The 22,189-nt window shown below is 38.4% G+C and overlaps 1 protein-coding gene across 4 annotated transcripts in view; it reads right to left on the bottom strand.

Moving 5' to 3' along the window:
• WDPCP (WD repeat containing planar cell polarity effector) overlaps positions 1–22,189 on the bottom strand; it is a 611,687-nt gene that overhangs the window by 262,882 nt on the left and 326,616 nt on the right. Inside the window, exon 1 of one of the 4 annotated variants that reach the window (XM_089922335.1) lies at positions 124–22,169. The exons of the other annotated variants lie outside the window; for them this stretch is intronic. The gene's annotated coding sequence lies outside the window, so the exon portion shown is untranslated. Of the gene's footprint in view, positions 1–123; positions 22,170–22,189 lie in introns of those variants that run through there. 4 annotated transcript variants of the gene reach the window in all.

Genomic DNA, 22,189 nt, shown 5'->3' with positions numbered 1-22,189 from the left:
CCATTTGTGGCAGCATAATTCATTCATCTCCAAATGTTTAAAACTTCTGAAAGGACTATGCATATGTGTATGCTTGTTATCTATGAGATTATGAAATATCAACATTGGAAGAAATTGTTTCACCTTCAGGGCAGCAGACTCAAAGCAGATGAATCATGGAATAGCATATGGTATGGAAAGAAAAAAACCAATTGTCAGTAAACTAATCATGAACATGCCAGCCAAACCCAAAGACAACTATGATTTTAAACAAAACAGGGGACTTCCCCACCTACCTAAGCATCATGTCCCAGCTAGAGGATGATTCTGTGACAAGACATACTGTGACATGTGTGAGAGATGAGCAGCACCAGGGACCAGGTTAATAAAAAAAAAAGACCATTACTCCCCTACGGTCTAACAGATTCCAGGCACATGAATCAGAAAAGAAACTGAAGGGTCCCACATGACTTAATGAATTGCCCATTCCATGTTAATGCCCCCAAAGTGGGGTGGAGGGCAGGGGAAAGGAGAATTTAATCAACTTTATTGGTCTGCAAGACTAATAAGAGAAGGCACATTTGTTCCAAGAATTTCAAAATACTTCACAAATTAATTAATCTCTACTGAATTATGAATTACATCCAGCCCTGCCATATACCTTGATGACAAACACTGATAGTTCCCTTTTAGGGAATTCCCCCATAACAGTATAACATATTATATTATATAACGATATATAATAATATAATGTGGTCTTTACTCCCTACATTCTCCCTTCTCAGACAGGGAATTTTAGGGTCATCTTTCATATCTAGTTCTCCCCTTTGTAATAGCTTTTTTCTCCCTTCCTCATTTATTCAAAGCACCTCAAATACCTGCCCTTTTCTATTTATTTTTATCTACTAAAACTTTATACCTATACTCTTAAGCACCTCTTTTCTTCATTATCCACTGATTACTAGCTCCTTATGGATACTAGCTAGGCCACTTTTATCTTTGTATCTTCAGTGCCTAAAACAATGCCAGGCACATAGGAGGTGCTAACTAAATGTTTAGAGAAAGAATCATAATAGGATCATAGGATCAAATAATTCATAGTTAGAAGGAAACCTGGTCTAATCTTCCACTCCCACATGACATGGAAGTTCCTCTGCAGCATCCCTACAAGCATGCTTCAAGCATCCAGCCCATTCTTGAAAACTGCCAGTGACCAGAAGCTTATTACCTTACAGGAAAGCTGTTCTACCACTGGAAAGTTCTAATCAATTTAAAGATCATTCCTTCATTTTTTTCATTCAACAGAAACTGAATGTTGATTATATGCCAAACACTAAACTAAATTTAGTGGCTCAAAAGTGAATCAAATATAACCCTTAAAATAGGTTAAATATAGGTTAGTACAGAGAGGTAGGGATATAAGCAAGTAAGTGTAATAAAGCGTTACTGGTCCTATCATAAGAATACATACTGGGTAGACTGGGGGGACTAAGAAGAGGTGGCGATGCTTGAGCTTGAGGTGAAGGCTAACACCGCCTTCTAAGAACTTCTACAGTAGCCCCAGTTTGTCTTCAATAGTGCTCTTTTTAAATATTAAAAGATAATAACATAGTGGTTAAGAACATGGACTCAAATCAAAATGAAACCAGCACTGGCTCTACCTCTTACTAGCTGTGTGACCTTGAGGGAGTTACTGAACTTCTGTAACTTCATTTCCTCCTATGAGACGAGATATAATAATATCTACTTCATAGGATAAGGATTAAATTACTATTTACAAACAGTATTTAGAGTAATGTCTGGCACATAGTAAATGTCTGTAATTATAATTATTGTTATTCAAACATTACTCACATGTTTTCACTATACCATTTACCATCTCTGAACACATTCCTCTGTCTTTTTTAAAATCTTGTGCCCAGACTGGGCTCGATGTTAGATATGGAACACTAGACTCCAGGTGAGTTATAACCACTACAATTTTTTATCACTTTTCCTATTTGCTCTGATTTAACAAGGATACTGTCTCCAAGATATGTGCAAGTTCCTTCAGAACTTTGGAATTTAATTTGTCCAAGTCCCAAATTTGTTGTTCCTTTTTTTGTGCTCTCACCACAATTATCACGAACTAACCCTCATCTCCTAATAGAAATTGCTTTTTCTATGTACGAGCACTTGTTATGTTATAAAATTAATTCTAAAAGACCACTTTTGTCGGATGGAGATGGAAAGTGCAACTGTGATAGTACGTAAAAGAGGGAACTTAAGCTGGAAAGGATTTGAAGGGGAAGTGTCAAGGCATAGCAGGGAAGCATACATACATCAGTAGATAACTGATATACACATGGAGATAGGGGCAATGATTTGGGGACTGTGGATCCTGCCCACTGAGCTTGGGCATTCCTTCAGAATCTTTCTCAAAGGATGGGTGCAGCCACTAATGCATTCACTTATTCATTCCACAAATGAATATTTAGTATTTTGTATGACCCCAGGCCCTGTTCTAGGTGCTGAAGATACAGCACTGAACAAAACAGACAATGTCCTTGCCCTACCTCCCTTCAGGAAGCTTGCATTTGAGTGTGGACACAGAGAACAAAAAACAGTTTTAAAATAATGTCAGAAAGCAATAAGAACTGCAGAGAAAAATAAAGCACAATACGGATGGAGGCTTTAGGAGGATGCTGTTTTAAGTAAATGACCAATAAAGAGAAGTAAAAACACCTCCCTGAGGAGATGACATTTGAGTACAGATCCAAATGAAGTGAAAGAACAGGTGATATGATTATCTGGAGAAAGCGAGTTTGAGGCAGAGAACAGCAAATGCAAAAACTCTGAGGTTAGAATGTGCCTGGGACAACTGAGGAAAGGTAGGCCAGTGTGGCTTGTGGGGAGTGAGTGAGAGGGATATTCAGAGGATGAAATTAGCAAGGTAGTCAGGGGCCAGGTTACACTGGACGTTTCTGATGAGAAGCCATAGGGTTTTAAGCAGCAGAGAATTATAATTTATGTTTTAAAGAGGGATCAGGGCAGGGCTTCCCTGGTGGCGCAGTGGTTGAGAGTCTGCCTGCTGATGCAGGGGACATGGGTTCGAGCCCTGGTCTGGGAGGATCCCACATGCTGTGGAGCGGCTGGGTCCGTGAGCCACAACTACTGAGCCTGTGCGTCTGGAGCCTGTGCTCCGCAACAAGAGGCCGCGATAGTGAGTGGCCCCCGCTCGCCGCCAACTGGAGAAAGCCCTTGCACAGAAATGAAGACCCAACACAGCCAAAAATAAATTAATTAATAATATATATACATATATATAAATAAATAAAGAGGGATCAGGGCAAGAGTAAAAGCAAGGAGACCATTAGGAAGCTATTGCAGTGGTCCAGGTGAGAGAAGATGATGGCTTGAACTAGAATGGCAATGCTAGAGGAAACAGTATGTCGACAGATTTGAGATATATTTTAAAGGGGACTTGCTGAAGAATTGGGTGTGGCATACAAGAGAAAAACTCAAAGGTTTTTGGGCTGAGCAACTACGTTTACCGAGATAGGAAACACTTGAGGAGAAGTAAATTTAGCTTGGGGGAATCGAGGGTTTGGTATAGACATGTTAAATTTAAGGTGTCTATGGACATATAAGTAGAGACATCAAGTAGTCTGAAGTTCTGGGTGAAGTGGTGGCTGGAGATTATATTTGGGATTCATCAACAATGTAGTGTTGAAAGTCATGGAACTGAATAAGCTCTCCTTAAAAAATGAGTGGAGAGATCATAAGGGTGGGGCCCTAATCTAATTTGACTGGTGTCCTTATAAGAGGAAGAGACACAAGAGGGCTCTCTTTGCATGTGCACACACAGAGAAAAGGCCATATGACAACGAAGTAAGAAGATGGCTGTTTACAAGTAAGGCAGAGAGGCCTCATCAGAAACCAACCCTCACAGCACCTTGGTCTTAGACTTCTAGCTTCTAGAACTGTAAGAAAATAAATTTCTGTTGCTTAAGAAGAAAAAAGGGGAAAGAGAGAAAGAGGTCCAAGGTCTGAGTTCTGGGACATTCCAATCTTTAGAGGTGTTAAAAGATCAGGTTAGTCCTCTACTGACACCTAGTTTGGGTACTCATTAGGATCAAGGTATGTCCATCACTGCAGATTTCCACATGTCTTGTGTCCTAGCAGTATCCCTAACACCAGATTTTGGAATAAGAAGGTATAAACAAATTAATTAATGCATTTTTATACAACAACCTGTGGGGAAGCATAAGGTTTCCAAGTACACTGGTGCCAAAGATATTCCTGGATATAGTAATGGAGATAACCAGAATTAGGGGGAAAAAAATAGTCTGAATCTCAGGAAAAGAATATTCTAGCCCAGACAGGAAAGTATCTCCACCTGTTTTCCCAAAAAGTTAGTTCTTAAGCTCTCCAAAATGGAAAAAGCCTATGTAAGATTTGGCAGGACAAGAAGGAAAAAGGGCACCAAGATACTGTCCTACTCCACTACAAGGAACTGGAGAATTCAACAGCTCAGAAAATGAAAAAGAGCAGACAAAGAAGCAAAGGGAGACACCTCCAGAGCACATTTGAGTTTGAGAAGAGATCCACAGGATGAATAAATGAGAGGGCCCATGGGATTTCCCAACATTGTTCCAATTTTAATGTCGTTCCTTGTGCAGAAGATGACTAAGACAAAATAGGAACTGAAACTTTTCCTTTTCTCCGGTACCCTGTCAGACAGGAAGTATCTTCCTTGCTAGTTCTGCTCTGACCATGTTTCTTCCTATTGCTTTTATAATTTTTTCCTTCTCATTTTCTTCAATAAGCTCATACCAGAGAGGTGTGCTTTCTCTTTAAGAAACTAAGAAATGATTCCCATGATATTCAGATGGTTCTTCAAATTGGTTTCTCTTAACCTTATGTTGAGTACTTAATTAGAAGTGAAATGGAACTGGGAAAAGAAAGAGAAAATTTTACCAGATGACATCATTAAGCAAAACAAAACTTAAGCAAACACAAGAATCCGAGTTTCATTCACTCAGTAGATAAAAAATATGCGAGTGCCTCCTATATATGCCAAGTACACAGACGGGGATACAACGATGAATGATGCAGGCATGTATTGGTAGAATATGTGTAGAATACGGCCGAAAATCTCATCTCAGAGAAGTGGAGATATTGGTTAAGACAGATGACTACTTCCTAGAAGAGGCAGTTTAGTAGCCATAAAGAAGAGAAATATTACATCATACATCATGTGTTGACCGATACATCATGGTCTCATGTATTGAAGAACTGGTGCAGTAAATAACTGTGAATGAGCTATTTTATAATGGTGATCGCAACAATTTAATTGAATTCAGTATTCTCACTGGCTAAGGAAACTCCCCCCCAAATCATGTGATTATTATGATATCTGGGGAGAAGTGAAAAGTAAAGGCATGCAGGATCAGTACTAGAAATCAACATTGGGTGATACGTTCAATCCATCAGGCAGCCAAGACTGATCCCATGAAATCATCAGGAGACGTGGGAGACAGCAGGTGCTAAACACTACAATCCAGAGAGGCAACAAAGTATTATGACCCCTGGAGTGAATTCTAGGGTTGAAGAAAATATTTAAAGTATCAATATTATAAACCATTCCTCTGGAGGCCCAGTGAATTTGCATCAGGATGAGACCCAATACCTCCCTCAACCCTGCCCCACAATCCAATCCATGGGATAAATTCTGGAGAAACTCATAACTATAGACAGACAAACAATTTTACATTGAGGAAATCTATAATGAAAGGTAGGGTCACTGATCATTTTAACAGATAACCTGCTGGAAGAGAGATAACATGTTTTCTGTAATTTATTCCTTCATTCAGCAAACTTTTTTTTTTTTTTCGCGGTACGCGGGCCTCTCACTGTTGTGGCCTCTCCCGTTGCGGAGCATAGGCTCTGAACACGCAGGCCCAGCGGCCATGGCTTATGGGCCCAGCTGCTCCGCTGCATATGGGATCTTCCCGGACCGGGGCACGAACCCGTGTCCCCTGCATCGGCAGGCGGACTCTCAACCACTGTGCCACCAGGGAAGCCCTCAGCAAACATTACTGAGTATAGAGGGAAATCATGCCTGACTAACCCATTAAAGTAGAGAGACAAAAGTGAATGTAGTTAAGACAAGAATAAGAAAAACACATTTAATTGACTCACTATAGGGAATTGACTAAGGAAAAGAAACAAAAGAACAAGAAACAAACAGGTATTTTTTTCTAGAGAGAGAAGTGCTAACAATGGGGTTTCCCAAAGATTTCTGTGATGTTATTCAACATATGGAACAGATACATTCCTGGAAATTTGCCTGCTAAATCTATTTCAAATTACAAAATCTCATTTTCTCACTTATTCTCATTATAAAATGAGTGATGCTACATTTTAATCCCTAATGTAATTTTAAATCCAGCTCTTTTATATATATGTATATATATAAAATAATTACATAAAATAAGTGATTGTTCTTAGAAAATACAATATTTTATGAAATGCACGAAAGAACATGGTACAAAGGTAAATCTTGTATTTGCCAGTAGTTTTAAGGATCTAAAGGATAAAAACAGTGGTAAGAAGTGAACAGGACAGCACATTACTTTTGTACAAAATCTTATAATTTACAGAGGACTTTAATACACACCATCTCTATAATTCATATGAAATGCCAGTACAACACTGGTACATAGGAAGTACGTAAGTTAAAAAATAATAGTAACAAGGTTAATCCTCATACTAATTCACAATCAGAAGGGTAAAGCAACTAACCAAAGGTCTCATAATTAGTGGAGAAGTAGAGACCAAGACATAGGACAAATCCTATGTCCCCCCACAACCGGCCCGCTTAGAAACTAATATCCTTTAACTCTCACTCAGTTGATTTCCATGTAGTAGCCCATCTGGTTTTCTTCTCTCCAGCTCCTGCTTCAACCTAAACCAGCTTCCCTCTAAACCAGTGGTTCTCAAGTGTGGGGATGATTTTGGCCAGCAGGGGACATCTGGCAATGTCTGGAGACACTGTGATTGTTGCACCTATATATGTCAGCCAGTTCCATTGAGGCTCACCTGAACAAATCACCTGTAAATGAGTTGCTGTGGAGGCAAAGGTGTTTTCCATGTTCCAACAAGCAGATGATTTGGAAGCTTCTCAAAATCGAATCAACACTTTTCTCATAAAGAAAAGGTAACAAATGAGGACCAGGTCAGATATTTTAAATAGAGTGGTGAGCAGTGCACAGTTCAGATCAGAGCCTGGAGGAAGCCTGTACCAAATGTCTGTAACTCTGTTCAGGGATATGACTCTGATAACTAATGCCAGTTGTCAAGAAAGAAAAAGCCCAAGGGCAAGTCAGAGCCCTAACCATAGCCTGATAGAAATATCCTGTAAGAACATCTCCTTGCTTTTGTTCTAATTCTCGGCTCACCAATCAGCCTTCTTATCTATAATTTAGTCCCTTGAGTAATTCATCCATCAGGTGGGGGGCACTGAAGCTATGAATATATATTTGATAACCCAGGAGTTCAGAGTAAAGAGGAGAGGGCTTAGAATTAGGCCTTGAGGAACCCTAACATTCAAGGACAGGGGAAAGAAGCATAGGCCTGAAAAGGACACAGAGAAGAATGCTGGAGAGGTAGGAAAAATATTAGAAGAGCAAAGTGTCATCGAGAACTAACAGAAAAAAGTATTTTAAGAACACTGGAGTGGTCGGTACTGTTGAATCCTCCTGTGTATTTAAGATGATGCTTTAAAAAAAAAGTCTATTGGATTTAGTAATACAGAGGGTTTTTTGTAATCTCAGTGTAAAAGGTTTTCAGTGTAATCAGGAGAAAAGTATAGCTGAAGTTGGTTAAATGCTGAGTGAGCAACAGAGAAATGGAGACCCCAAACAGAAATTCTTTTGAGAAATTTGATTCTGAAGGAAACGGATAAGACATGGTGGTACCTGAGATGAATACTAATTGTGTTTATTTGGTTGAGTAGAAAAGAGTAGAGCCTATTTAAGTTGACCAGAAATCTCAAGGAATTCCAAATAGCCAAAACAATTTTGAAAAAGAAGAAAGTTCTCACACTTCCTGATTTCAAGACATATTATAAAGCCACAATAATCAAAATAGTGCGGTACTATCAAAAGACAGATCTACAAGCCAATGGAACAGAATAGAGAGCCCAGAAATATACCCTCACAAATATGATCTTCAAATGATCTTCAACAAGAGCCAAGACCACTCAATAGGGAAAGAACAGTCTCTTCAACAAATGGTGCTGGGAAAACTGGATATCCACATGCAAACAGTGAAGATGGACCCTTACCTTACACCATACACAAAAATTAACTCAAAATGGATTAAAGACCTGGACTCAGACCCAAAACCATAAAACTCCTTGAAGAAACCATAGGGGAAAGGCTTCATAACGTTGGATTTGAAAATGATTTCTTAGATGTGACACTAAAAGCAAAAATAGACAAATGTGACTACATAAAACTTTAAAACTTTTGTGCATCAGAGGACACAATTAACAGAGTGAAAAGGCAGCCTACAGAGTGGTAGAAAGTATTTGCAAATCATGTATCTGACAAGAGATTAATATCCAAAATATACTTTTTAAAACTCCTATAACTCAACAACAACAAAAAAATCAAAAAACCCAATTAACAAATGGGCAAAGGACTTGAATGGACATTTCTCCAAAGATGATATACAAATGGCCAACAAGCATATGAAAAGATGCTCAACATCACTAATCTTTACAAAAATGCATACCAAAACCACAATGAGATATCACCTCACACCCACAAAATAGCAACTATCAAAAAAAAAAAAAGAACACAGGGCTTCCCTGGTGGCGCAGTGGTTGAGAGTCTGCCTGCTGATGCAGGGGACACAGCTTCGTGCCAGGAAGATCCCACGTGCCATGGAGCGGCTGGGCCTGTGAGCCATGGCCGCTGAGCCGGTGTGTCCGGAGCCTGCGCTCCGCAACAGGAGAGGCCACAACAGTGAGAGGCCCGCATACCACAAAAAAAAATAAAATAAAATAAAAAATAACAAGTGTTGGTGAAGATGTGGAGAAACTGGAACCCTTCTGTACTGTTGGAGGGGCTGTAAAATGGTTCAGCTATGAAAAACAGGAGGTTCCTCAAAAAATTAAAAATAAAACTATCATCTGATTCAGCAATCCCATTTGTGGGTATATAAGCAAAAGAAATGAAAGCAGGGTCTTCAAGAGCTATTTGTACACCCATGTTCACAGCAGCATTATTCACAATAGCCAAGAGAAGGAAACAATCCACATGCTCATCAACAGATGAATGGATAAACATAATGTGGTAAATACATCCGGTGGAATATTATTCAGCGTTAAAAAGGAAGACAATTCTGTCACATGCTACAACATGGATGAACCATGAGGACATTATGCTAAGTGAAACAAGCTAGTCACAGAAGGACAAATACTGCATGGTTCCACTTACATGAGGTAGCTAAAATAGTCAAACTCATAGAAGCAGAGAGTAGAATGATGGTTGCCAGGGGCTGGGGGTAGGGGTAAACGGAGTTGTCATTTAAAGGGTAGAGTTTCAGTTTTGCAAACTGATAAAGTTCTGGACATGTTTCACAACAATGTGAATATACTTAACACTACCAAACCGTACAGTTAAAGATGTGTCAAGATGGTAAATTTTATGTATTTTTTACAATAAAAAATTTGTTTAATTAAAAAATTTCAAGTTTGGGACTTCCCTGGTGGTCTGGCGGTTAAGACGGCACTCCCAATGTAGGGGGCCCAGGTTTGATCCCTTGTCAGGGAACTAGACGCCGCGTGCCGCAACTAAGACCCAACACAGCCAAATAAATAAATAAACATTAAAAAAATTTTTTTAAGTTTATTGGAAAGGTCCAGTTGACAGAAAGGATTATTTTTAAAAAGCAGGTATCTGTGGCAAAAACTCTTTCTAAGCATTTTAAGTATGTTAACTTACTTAATTCTTATAATAAACCTATGAGTTAGGTATTTTTATATTCATTTTATAGTTAAGTGAACTCTGGCACAAACAGGTAAAGTAACTTCCCCAAAGTCACACGGCTAATAAGCCAAGATTTGATACCAAGAAGAATGGAGCAGTTTACACTTTCCACCAGTAAGAGAAGGGACAATCATGTGGGGTTCTGAGGGAATGGGATCCAAGTCTATGCCAGAGGCTCCCAAACTTTCTCAGTTCATGGCACCCTCTGTGTCTCAGAAATTTTTATGGCTCCCCTAGTCCAAAAGAAATAACAGAATTCAAACAATTTAAGTATTTATATCCCAACAACTTGGTAGCCATTTGAAAACATAATACACGGAGATTGAAAGAAAAATATATTTAATTCCTAAATAATCACATTACTTACTAATGGGATGTGTGCACTATTAGAAGTTGGGCACTACACAACTTCTCAAACCTTGGAATCAGACTGGAAACCCTTACCCTCATTGTGTTCTATGTTAATTCTTGTGTGGTACTTGCTTTTTTATCACAGCAAGCTCTAAAAAACCAGCTTCATATAGATATGACCTCCCCCAAAGGAAGTTAGTGTGTTCTAATGTTGAAAATCTGCTCTACCTGGAGCTACTTGTTTGTGTAGAATCCAGCAGAAGTCTTGTGTTTTTCTTGAAATTTTAAAATATCCTGCAGGACTCCTGTGAATTCACTGCAATTGCCAGGGTGCATCAGTGCACAGTTTGAGAACTGTGGGTCTAGGTGGGATGCTTGGCTTTAAACAGGAGTAAAGATTATTCCTCTATTATGGCAGAAGGATGGATACAGATAGAGATTTATATGTTTGGCACATAGTGTTAACTGAGATCTCACAATTCAACCTAGGATTCTACCTAGACCAAGGGGACTACCAAATGATAGGTACTTCACTGTGGAAAGCCACTGTGAATATTTTACATTCAACACTATTTTATAAGAAGCATAGTTGCAGCTACCTTTAATTTCAGTCACTTAAGCAGTATAAATGCTAACCTAATAGTTTTATTTTTTAACTTTATTTTTTAAAATAAGGGGTATAAATCACAATTTGGCAAAAGCACTTGATGTGTTTTCTCTACCAGCTATTTTGGCATATCTATAACGCAATATTCTCAAATATCATGAATGTAAAGTTGCTGGGTTCTCACACCCAACCATATATACTAAGTTTATATGTACATTTCTAATTGGCACATTCCAAACTGTGCATCTAATACAAAGTTCTAAGTTTGAAGTCATATTTTAAGTTTTTATATAAAAATTAAGTACAAGGACTAAAATATAATGCACTAAAAGTCTTCTCATTAGCTAGCTATCGATGTAAAACTTTACTCTCCCTTTATAAAGTACATACATGTCTGGCATGTGTTTGTTTCCATTTTGTAAAATACACACGAAAATCAATGAGAGTCATTAGATTATTCAGATTTTGAACTCATTTAGCTTTAAACATATTTACTATTAACTATAACTGGATATATGGAGGAAATTCATAGTCCTGAACTGGCTTCCTTTGTGGCAAAATACCTTGAAGCTTCCAAAACATTATTAGACCCAAATGCCAAGGGCAGAGGCAGGGAATTATGAGTTTCTTCAAAGAAATGTTTTTAAATGAAAACAATTAATAAAAGAGAAGAAAGGATCATTTATGAAAAGAACAGGAAGGAAATGCTGATTGATGACACAAAGACACATTATTATGAAGAAGATAAAAATTTTCTTTGTGTCATAACCGTGTTCTAAAACTGGGTCCATATATTACTGTATATTTAAGAGTAAATAGTTAATGTATTGATGAATTATCATAGGTCATCAAACTTTGGATTGAATTAATCAAGATATAATGTAAATTTTCTGTTTTTCCTGGAAAGGAATGATTTTTTTTCCCTAAAAGAGTAATTATTAGGGCATGATATTAAACTGGCTAGCTGAACATTAAGATTACTCAGGTATAGTACTGTGTGTATGCAAACATACAAATACGCATTCTTATTCTTAATATAAACCTTTGTGGGGGTGACGGCCATGGGCATGCATCACTCAGAGCTCCTTCAGGAGGAACGAATGCTGGGAACACAGTTGACTGACCAAGACCAAATATTCCCTAGGTGGCTACTAGCCAATGGCTGAGCATGATGTGGTACTAGTCCAACAGGGGACTCCTCTAATGAGCAACTTTGACTCAGGGACTCTCCTGTGGCTGAAATTTTCTGAGCACCATGCTGCAGCCTGAGGCTCCTTATACCCAGTCCTTTCTCCTCATCGCTCAGGGCTCAGACCAGCATCACAGTCAAAAGGCTCTCCTGCCTGCTTCCTTCCCCTTTATCTTTCACATCTCCCCATAAATCACTTGCTGTTCTAGCACTATCTTGACATCTGCTTCTCAGAAGCACTCTGGGCATGTTTAAAAAGTATTTCAGGGCTTCCCTGGTGGCGCAGTGGTTGAGAGTCCGCCTGCCGATGCAGGGGACACGGGTTCGTGCCCCGGTCCGGCAAGATCCCACATGCCGCAGAGCGGCTGGGCCCGTGAGCCATGGCCGCTGAGCCTGCGCGTCCGGAGCCTGTGCTCCGCAATGGGAGAGGCCAAAACAGTGAGAGGCCCGCATACCACAAAAAAAAAAAAAAAAAGTATTTCAATTAAAGAAATACACATATAAATTGTTAAAATGTCAAAGAATACTTGGAATTAAAGCAGCTGTTTACTGTCTTATCCCACCACAGCCTCTCATCCCACTCTCAAATGTAACCATTTCAACTCTTGGTAATTTCTCCTGGTTCTACCATATTTCTAAATTTCTAAATACATTGTGTCACTTAGAACTGCATTCAGGTGCATGTAATAGAAACCTTAAAAAAAAAAGTCATTACTTAACTGAATGGAAGTTTGTTCTTCCTCACAGAACAAGAAATGTGGCCTTAAGCAGTCCATGGCTGAAAAGACAGCTCCATGACATCAACAGGTACCAGGAACCTACTTTTCATCCCCTTTCCCTTTATTAAGTGGCTTTTGGTTAACATTACTCCAGCAATTAATTCTTCCCTTTTCTGCATCGACTGTACTACTCCCATTAGCTTACCAACAGGAATAGATGTTATTCCTTGCATCTAAAAAAAGAAACAAAAACCTCTTTTTTTTATTTTTTTGTGGTACGCGGGCCTCTCCCGTTGCGGAGCACAGGCTCCGGACACGCAGGCTCAGCGGCCATGGCTCACGGGCCCAGCTGCTATGCAGCATGTGGGATCTTCCCGGACCGGGACACGGACCCGTGTCCCCTGCATCGGCAGGTGGACTCTCAACCACTGCGCCACCAGGGAAGTCCCAAAAACCTCTTTTAACCTCACCTCTCTCTCAAGCTCCTGACCTATTTCTCCATTTTCCTTTATGATGTAATCCCTTCTGATGTTGTAAAGCCCTAATTTCTCTCCTCCTATTTTCCCTTAAATACATTCCAGTCAGGCTTCTGCCCATACCATCTATTGACCCTGCTCTAATCTAGGTCACGAATGACCTCCATGCTACTCCATCCGATAGTCAATCTCAGGCAACTGTTACTGGTATGCTACGTACCAGCAACACTCAACTTTCTTCCTGAAACCTAGTTTCCAGGGCACCACATTCCCTTCAGTGTGCTCTACCTCTCTGGCTACTCCTTATTCATCTCCTTTCTCCATCTCTCCCTTTCTCTCTCTCCAATCCCCAATGCTGGAGCACCCCAGAGCTCCGCCCTTCTGCCTCCTCTAATTCTCTATCTACACTCACTCCCTTGGTGATCTTCACTGATTTCTTGGCTTCAATACCATCTCTGTTGCTGCCTCCCAAATTTCTCTCTCCAGCCCAGGCCCTTCTCTAAACTACACATTCCTATAACCAATTGTCTACTGACTTCTCTACTTGAATATCTAATAGGCATTTCAAACACTGACGTCAAAAACTGAGCTCCTGATATTTCCCTCAAAAATGTCTCTTCTCAGTCTTCGCCATCTCAGTAAATGGCCATTCTTCCAGTTGCTCAGAAATTTCTCCTATATTCCACATCTGATTCATCAGCAGAATCTGGCCACTTCTCACCACTTAACCGCTCCATGCGGTCAAAACCACCGTTATGGCTGTTCACCTGGACTATGGTAGCAGCCTTCTAACTGATTGCCCTGATTTGATCTTCATTTCCTTCAATGTGTTCGCATCACAATACCTAGAGTTATCCAATTAAAAAGTAAATCAGATCAAGCTCCTCCTCTGCTCAAAAGCCCCGAAGGGTTTCCCATCTCACTTAGAGTAAAAGCCAAGTCCTTCAAAGGCCTGGAAGGCCCTTATATAACTAGTGCCTCATTTTCTCTCTGATCTTAATTCCTACTACTCTTCTCCTTGCTCATCCCACTCCAATCAGATCAACTCTTTGATGTTTTTCAAACATGCCACGTATACTTCCATCTCAGGGCCTCTGTACCTGCCTGGAACCCTCTTCTCCAGATACCTTCCACGGCTTGCTCCTTTATGTCTTAATCACACGAGGTCTTTCCTGGTCACCAGATATCAGGCCCATCCTGCCCTACCATCCCCCACATATACTTCCTATTTTTCTTGCTTTATTTTTCTCTTAACAGTTATTACTTTCTTACATACTCTAAATTTTACTTATCGATCCCTTCTTGACTGTCTACCCTAATAAAACTTAAGCTACAGGGGAACAGGAATAATGGTCATTTTTGTCTGTTTTTTTCACTGGCATCCCTAGCAATGAGAATTCTATTTGGCATATACTAGGCACTATATATATATATGCCTTGAGTGAAAGAATGTTCAAAAGCAGGGCCCTGTCCCTTCAGGAATATTTCAGATCCAGACTGGAAGCGCAGAAGCTGAAAAGCCACATCCCAATTGATTATGGTGTGACATTATATATATATATAAAATAAGTACATGTATTTTATATGTAAAAATACATTTAAAGTATGCAATATTCCTACAATATTTTGCTTCTTTAGAGGAATTTCAAATGCCTCAGCCTGGGGAAGACATATTTTTGGATAGGGGCAGTGGTCTATGGAGAATAATACCACTAGTTTGAACAACCTACTCTGCCCTCATAGCAGGCAGTGAACAGCAGGGCTTTGTGGAGCCGCTGGAAGCCCGAGGCAACAGGAAGAGTCAGTAAAACAGTGCAATACTTATTTAAAATTCTGATATTTTGCTCATTACAGGTCTTCTGAGGGGCATTAATTCTGATTTTTAAATGCTGTACAAAAATATGACTTAAAAAAAGTAAGCTTTCTTGTAAGTCCTACGAGGAACCTCTGCTTACTTTGGCCAGAATTGCTACATTTTGCCACTCTGAACAATAGGGTCTGTTCATGAAGAAAAATGGATACTGGACAAGCAACTAGCAATGTCTTCCATATGTTATTTCTTGATTTAGTCATTACCTATTGATTTTTTTTCAGTAAAATTTAATTATCCTATATCTTTTATTATCTTATTAAATATTATTATTAATTCTCCTAGATCAGACTAGATATCAGATCTATCAGTTCCTTTTCTTCCCTCCCTCCAATATCCCTAGGAGAACCTTCTGTCCCCTGCCCCAATTTGGACCAGCTGCTACCTAGGCCTAAGGCACAGTCATCCTAAGATTTCTCTTCATTTCTTTCCTGTGTAAGATCCTCTGTTTCCTGGATCCTAAGAAATCTTGCTTCTTGGTTCACTCTACTGCTTTAGGGGAGCACATCTTCCAATAACCTCCTGAGAAAAAGTCCATGGCAGGTAGGTAAGATTTTCTGAGAGCTAACTAGCTTGAAAATGTCCTTGCTTGAAAGACAATTTAGAATTCTAGACACAGAATTCTAGGCTAAAAGCTCTTCCCTTTAGAATTTTGAAGGCATGATTACACAGTCTTCTAACTCCTTGTATTGCTGTTGAGAAGTCTGATTCCCATTCCTTTCTCTGTATCTTATTTTTCTTTTTTTTTTTACTGCAAAAGCTTTCTGGATCTTCTCTTTAACTTTGGTTTTCTAAAATTCACAAAATATGTCTTGGTATTAGTCTTTTTTTCAACCACTGGGTCCTTTCAAACTGGAAACAAACATCCTCCAGTTATGGGAAATTTTCTTCTATTATATTTTGTTTGTTTGTTTCTTCCCTCCTGTTTTCTATCATTAGTAAGATATTGGACCTTCTGGCCTGATGCTCTAATCTTCTCACCTTCTATTGCCTATTGTTCACTATGTCCCTTAGTACACTCTGTTCTGCATTATAGGGATATTTTAACTTTATCGTTCAATTCTTCTATTAATTCTTCTACCAATGCTGTCATATTTTTAAAATTCATTTTTATTTTTATTTATTTTTGGCTGCGTTGGGTCTTTGTTGCTGTGCGTGGGCCTTCTCTAGTTGCGGCAAGCAGGGGCTACTCTTCGTTGCAGTGCACAGGCTTCCCACTGCAGTGGCTTCTCTTGTTACGGAGCACGGGCTCTAGGCACGTGGGCTTCAGTAGTTGTGGCACACAGGCTCAGTAGTTGTGGCTCACGGGCTCTAGAGCACAGACTCAGTAGTTGTGGCACATGGGCTTAGCTGCTCCGCAGCATGTGAGATCTTCCTGGACTAGGGCTCAAACCCGTGTCCCCTGCATTGGCAGGTGGATTCTTAACCACTGTGCCACCAGGAAAGCCCCTATGCTGTCATATTTTTAATTCTCAAGAGCTCCTTTCCTTTTTCCTGAGTATTCCTTTTTCAAAAATAGCATCCTATTCTTGTTTCAAAGATGCAAGAACTTCTCTTATTTCTCTGTGGGGATTAATTTTAATTCCCTGAATTTAGTTCTGTTTATTGTACTGTCCCTGATTCTTTTTCTTTTCTGTTTGTTTTAGCCTCAGACTCATAGATCTTAGATTTACAGATGGAGATTTCCTTGAAAGTACTGTGGATCTCTTTTAAAAGATCTTTATTGGAGTATAATTGCTTCACAACACTGTGTTAGTTTCTTTTGTACAACAAAATCAATCAGCCATATGCATACATATATCCCCATATCCCCTCCCTCTTGAGCCCCCTCCCACCCTCCCTATCCCACCCCTCTAGGTTGTCGCAAAGCATCGAGCTGATCTCCCTGTGCTATGCAGCTGCTTCCCACTAGCTATCTATTTTACATTCGGTAGTGTATATATGTCGATGCTACTCTCACTTCACCCCAGCTTCCCCCTCCCCCCCTCAGTGTCCTCAAGTTCATTCTCTATGTCTACGTCTTTATTCCTGCCTGGCCACTAGGTCCATCAGTACTATTATTTTTTTAGATTCCACATATATGCGTTAGCAAACGGTATTTGTTTTTCTCTTTCTGACTTACTTCACTCTGTATGACAGACTCTAAGTCCATCCACCTCACTACAAATAACTCAATTTCGTTTCTTTTTTATGGCTGAGTAATATTCCACTGTATATATGTGCCATATCTTCTTTATCCATTCATCTGTTGGACATTTAGGTTGCTTCCATGTCCTGGCTATTGTAAACAGTGCTGCAATGAACACTGTGGTACATGTCTCTTTTTGAATTATGGTTTTCTCAGGGTATATGCCCAGTAGTGGGAGTGCTGGGTCATATGGTAGTTCTATTTTTAGTTTTCTAAGGAACCCCCATGCTGCTCTCCATAGTGGTTGTACCAATTTACATTCCCATCCCTGGTTATATTTAAAAGTGAGTCTCCAAAAAATTGATTGGAAGCTTGGTGTGTACAAGGAGGCTTGTTAACTTGGGCTTCACTGTAAGGAGATTTGTTGGCACATCTATATTTTCAAACGGAACTACCAAATATCAGTATCCATAGGCTTTGCTCTGGGAGTAATAATCTATTTTGTCAGAGAAGGGTCTTCTAAATAAGTTACATTGAGATATAGCCTCGGTGCTGGAGCGGGTAAGGAGTTGGGGAAGATCTCACCATTCCAGATACAGACTCCTACTTAATCCCCTTATTTTCAGTCTAGCCACCTTACTTCTGCTCTGTGCTTAGAATCTTCAAGTCCAGAAACCCCCTAGTTTGGTGTTTCCAGAAAATAATTATCCCATTTCATTTGTTCTTTGTAGAAACCACCTCTGGTTTTCATGTTTTAGCCTACATCCCACTGCCAGGCTAATCTCTGTGCTTTCTCTAAATTCTTATTACCTTTTTAACTTGGTGTCATACAACTTAGCACTCACTAGTGTCCTAGTGATTTTACATGTCTGTTTTCCTTGACTAGGTTATACTGGCAACTCAGCCCACACTTTACACATCTTTAGTGCCTCCTGCAATGGTGGCAGTCAGTAAATACTGTGTGATGGGTTTTGTATAAATAATATGCTATTACTAATAGTTGTAACTTAAAACCATGGTTTGTCAATTATTATTTTATGAGGAAATCGAAACTGATTTTCACACAGTTTGGTGAAAGATCAGGTAACGATGCTATTCATTATACAACTGAGGAAGTTATAATAAAATAAGTTCCTTAAGGTCACAGTTTATCTGTGACATGCTTGGAAAATAATCTCTACTTTTACATAGACTGTCAAGTAATTCATTACAAGAATTTAAAAAGAAAACTATTTTTTCTTGGCATTTTAAAATTGTATCTGGAAATGTCAAATAAGTATAGAAAGAAATCAGGGTAAAGATGACTATATCATACTTTTATGCTCAAATGTACATATATGATTTAAATAATTTAATCTAAAATCAATATATATGAAGTTACATCCATCTTAATGATAATATTGCTTTTAGCTAATTATGCAGTAATCTGCAAATATGAATGTGACTTGAAGCACAATTTAAGGAATTAAAATATTCCACCACAGCAGTGTACAATTTAATAGTATCTTAATGCTGAAACTATTATTCCCTAAGAACAGTTTGGAAAATGGTTTAAGAAATTCAAAGCAGAAAATTATTAAATACTTTCTAATAAAATAATTTTAGGAGATCAAAAAAACAGTGAGAAATATATGTGATACACTTTTAATTCATTTCAAACTAGTAACAGGTACAGTCTGAAAAACCAACTTCAAAAGAAAGTTTTCATATAGAACATATGTATAGGTAAGTCTTGATTTATAAACCGTTCTGAATTTACAAATGGAATTTTTTTTAAATGGTACAATTTACAGGTCATTGAATCACTGAATCAACAACATGAATTAAGCTTTGATACTGATGATAACCTATCAAAAAAAAAAACCTTGTTATTCAACAGAGGGAAAAATCCAGGCTCAGATTGCATCCTCTGAAATTCTTTATGTTGTTGTAGTTGCATCGCTAATTCCTGAACAACTGAACCTTTTGAAGAAATAAGGATCCTTTAAAAAGAAGACAACCAAGATAAATTCCACATAGCCTAGAGCTGCCCCTTTTTGAGGGGGGGGATAAAAGATTTACATTAGTTAAGGAGTGGCACAGTCAAAAACTGCAGAGTCTAACTATGTTAGCACCAAGATACTGAGGAACTTTTTTCACTTCTTTTCTAAGAATTAGAGAACTTTACGTTGTGATCAATGGCTGCCATTTTAGGGTTAAATAATGGGGAAAATTACTAATAGAAATGAAAGCATATGTTACCTTTAGAGTTACCACACTGGATGATGTACAAAAGGGGGACCCTATGGGAGCCTGTAGAGATGATGTACTGATTTTGCAGCTAACAAAAGGTTAAGGGGATCCTTATGAAAATTTAGCTTGAGCACCAAATTTTTAATTTTCTGTCATATTAGAGATCTTTAAGAATAACACACATATTCATATTTTTAGAAGACCTAGCTAAAAGTCCTGTCTAGAAACTGTGGTAGTGGATGGATATTGTTAGGAGGTCTTTCAAAGGCCCTAAAGATATGGGGAATAACCTGGACCTGTGGACACGGTGGAGGTCAAGTTATCTTGTTGAAATATATCACATCAAGAATGTGCTGGTATTAAAAGGTCTATTTAAGGCGTATCTTATCAATCATAGAAATAAAGCACAAAATATGACAGAACATAATGATAAGCTCCACTGGAAATGTTAAACACAGACTCACTGGTACAACAGCCTATGAAATCAGTATTTTCAGTTTCCTATAAATTACGGAAGTAATTTTGTATATATTCTATCACACAAATTCCTTTTCTGAGTTGAATTAATTCAATAGTGAGGAATATCCATCTTCATACTCTCCCATACACACATGCACACAAACCTGCTTATTAAATTAAAATGCAATAAAGTCTATTTAAAACGGGTTGCGTACTGAGATGCTCCACTGCATATTTTCAGATGCCTGACATGTTCCAACTTACCTGTGCAACAGTAAGGGTGAGGCCATGAGACACACCTCTTACTACAGGTGGTAGGCTTCCCCTGCAGTCAAATAATTTTGAACCAGCTTTTAAAGTGAGTAATGGCATTGAGAAGTACAATTTGAGTTGTACTAAGTTTAAAACTTTCTGGAGTATATTTTGTATTCAAGTTTTAAAGTCTGATTAAAATTTTTATGAAAACAAATTATGAATTTTTAAATAATTCCATCCTTTTCAATAGTATCCTAAGTCTAATTTAAGAAGTATTTTGGTTCTAAAAAAGAAACGAAATTGAGTTATTTGTAGTGAGATGGATGGACCTAGAGTCTGTCATACAGACTGAAGTAAGTCAGAAAGAGAAAACCAAATACCGTATGCTAACACATATATATGGAATCAAAAAAAAAAAAAGCTCATGAAGAACCTAGGGGCAAGACGGAATAAAGACACAGACCTACTAGAGAATGGACTTGAGGACACGTGGAGGGGGAAGGGTAAGCTGGGACAAAGTGAGAGAGTGGTAGTGTATATATGGACATATATACACTACCAAACGTAAAATAGATAGCTAGTGGGAAGCAGTAGCATAGCACAGGGAGATCAGCTCGGTGCTTTGTGACCAGCTAGAAGGGTGGGATAGGGAGGGTGGGAGGGAGATGAAAGGGGAAGGAGATATGGGGATATACGTATATGTATAACTGATGCACTTTGTTATAAAGCAGAAACTAACACACCATTGTAAAGCAATTATACTCCAATAAAAATGTTAAAAAAAAAGAAGTATTATGGTTCTAAAAATATTAATTCAACCTTGTAAACAGTCTCTGGAAAATAATAATTATGACAGTTGAGGAGGTAACTAAAGTCACTTTCATGAATAAAGGTAGACTAGCTTAAACAAAAAATGAGCACAAACCGGAGTCCACTAAAATGAGATCTATATTCAAATAGTATATTAACACAAGTTTATAATTACTACAAATTCAATGTGGTAGATTTATGGATAGAGCCATGGGTCTAAACTTCAAACAAGAGTAGTTAGACCTAAAATTCGTGAATCACATTGTAAGCAAGTAAGAATTTAAATTGATACAGGATATTTAATTCCATAAAACAGTTATAATTATTAGTACTGATGTAACTTCAACTACATGTAGGAGTAGAATATTACTAATGATTCGTTTTATCATAAGCGAGTAAAATTTTTCTAGGCAAATAGCATTTTTTAAGCCTACTGACACAGCTGAGATATTTGTCGATTATTTTATGATCAACGGACAAGTGATTATTATGTCCTGAATCTAGACCCATTCAACATGTAGCTCACCTTGTCCAGGCTCTAATAGTGCTGTACAGAAGAACTTTCTGTGATGGAAATGCTCTGTATATATATTGTCCATATGATAACGTGGTTACTGAGCACTTAAAATGTGGGTAGTGCAACTGAGGAACTGAATTTTTAATTTTAATTAGTTTAAATTTATATTTAAATAGCCACAGGTGACTACCAGCTACCATATTAAACAGTACAGTTTAGAAGGTTCAAAAAGTAAGAGCAAATGTCTTGTTTTGTTAGGTCTAACTCTAGTCTGCTTGTTGATTTCCATAAGCATGGTGTTCACAAGTGCTTACAAGAGTGGTCAAAATACCTTTTGTCCTATGGTTTTACCTTCATTCATAAATATGATTAAATCTATGACAAACAAAAAATACCATCTGAAAAGACTGTTACTAGTGCTTATAGTGTCAGTACAACTATACTGATTAATGAGGTAGCCTGAGTCAATCTGTCTAATGTTAGTTCTAGAATGACTAGAATTCAAACTATGAAATACCTGTTCCTAAAAAGTTTTTGTCCATTACCTATCATAACAC

The sequence above is a fragment of the Delphinapterus leucas genome, chromosome 13 (assembly GCF_059928025.1).
Source record: "Delphinapterus leucas isolate spDelLeu-1000000601 "Yukka" chromosome 13, BTC_Dleu_Yukka2, whole genome shotgun sequence".
Taxonomy (NCBI): Eukaryota; Metazoa; Chordata; class Mammalia; order Artiodactyla; family Monodontidae; genus Delphinapterus; species Delphinapterus leucas.
The sequence above is the reverse complement of the archived record's forward strand: the minus strand, read 5'-3'. Positions and strand labels throughout refer to the sequence as shown.